The 1564-nt window shown below is 40.9% G+C and overlaps 1 protein-coding gene across 1 annotated transcript in view; it reads left to right on the forward strand.

Moving 5' to 3' along the window:
• ltk (leukocyte receptor tyrosine kinase) overlaps positions 1–1564 on the forward strand; it is a 66210-nt gene that overhangs the window by 44868 nt on the left and 19778 nt on the right. The window lies entirely within an intron of this gene.

The following is a 1564-nucleotide window of genomic DNA, read 5'->3' on the forward strand; positions in this document are numbered from 1 at the left end:
AATGCAGCACTTTTGTTAAACCCCTTCATTTAAAGCTGAAAGTCTGCACTTCAATTACATCTTGATTGTTTGATTCAGAATCCACTGTGGAGGTGTACAAAAGCAAAATTACAAAAATTGTTTCATTGTCCAGATACTTTCTTCCCTAACTTTAAAAGCTGCAATTGTGGGTATTTTTTCTTTTTGGTTACAAATTACCCTCTACACTTTATGTTCAAAGAAAAGTTTCATTTTCTTATAAAGGACGTGCTGTAAACTTTGGATGAGAAGACGTTGTTCTGACTGAATTCAGTGTCGTCTGATACCGAAGCACGCATTTCATTTGTCCAAAAGGTAGCCGGAGATATGAGAGGATTTATTTGTTCTGTATTCTCACACACACAGGGTGGCGCAGGTTGGCAGGCATGTGTTTGGCCTGTGGATAATGGGATGTATCTGGAATTCACTTCTTTCGCTGGAACATTCTCAGTAAATCCCTTCTGACCAGCCGAGACTCAACGAGAAACGTTTATCAACTCATCTTATTGAAACCTCTGAGAGACTGTTTAGATAAAGATCTGCGTGTCAGGGCAAGTTTGCAACTCGAAGTACTGAGCAGACGAGGTCTTTCTGTTTACGCGCGTTTGCATGTGTGCTGATGTTTAAAGTGGTCATCCTGCCACCACATGAGACAAGCCGTACATATACAGTATATTATCACTGATCAAAGACCTCTGAAGGGCAGAGGAACATCTTTCAGTGAAGCTTGTCTGCCTTTGATATGTTGTTTGTATGAAACCTGCTTATATCTGCCCGTCATTGTAGATTAGAGCTATTGATCGACTGATGGTTGAACCCGTTAACTCTTTTTATTCATTGCGAGGCGTCTCTGTATTCATCAGTTCCCTTTGGTGTAGTCAAAGGTTAAATTCATGCCCAAAACAAAGCTGCAGTATAGCTACATTGTTGCTGTATAAGTGGATGGGCGGAAAGTCTCCTTTCAGTTTTAACATTTTTTATGGCGACCGAATAGCTGACGCTTTACTCTTGACCCTTTGTCCACCCACCAGCTGCCTGCAAATGGAAACAAAGAAACACAACAACAGAACAAAAAACAGTTGGAAAAATCAAAAGCCCTGTGCTAAAACTTCTCCCTCATTTCTATATTTGATACGCTCCACATCCGAGTGGATTTGCTCTGACCTTCTCAATTATAGTCTAAACAAGACTGAACTTATTTGTCTTTAAAGTGTGCCTTCTGGCTTAACAGGCAGACAGCTCTCTCACTGATTGCCTCCACCGCTGACTCGATATGCTGAATCACCAGTCGAAAGTAGGGCCTAATTTGTGACAGCGGAGACAAGCTCACAACAGACACTACACACATTGGTGACCATAAAACCTCACTGATGACTGTGTCTGTGCTTATATCCAGACTGCAAAGAATCTCAGTGTCACCCGAGCAGAACATAAAAACATTCATTTAGTAGTCATGAAGTGTGAAAATAGTTACTCTTTAGAGACCCTTGTCAAGTCTGAAAAAGCTGCTTAAAAGATATCAGCCATACAACCTGATTTGGGTTTG

Source organism: Pundamilia nyererei, unplaced genomic scaffold (genome assembly GCF_000239375.1).
Source record: "Pundamilia nyererei isolate P.nyererei 1_Seehausen unplaced genomic scaffold, PunNye1.0 scaffold00010, whole genome shotgun sequence".
In the NCBI taxonomy this organism is placed as follows: Eukaryota; Metazoa; Chordata; class Actinopteri; order Cichliformes; family Cichlidae; genus Pundamilia; species Pundamilia nyererei.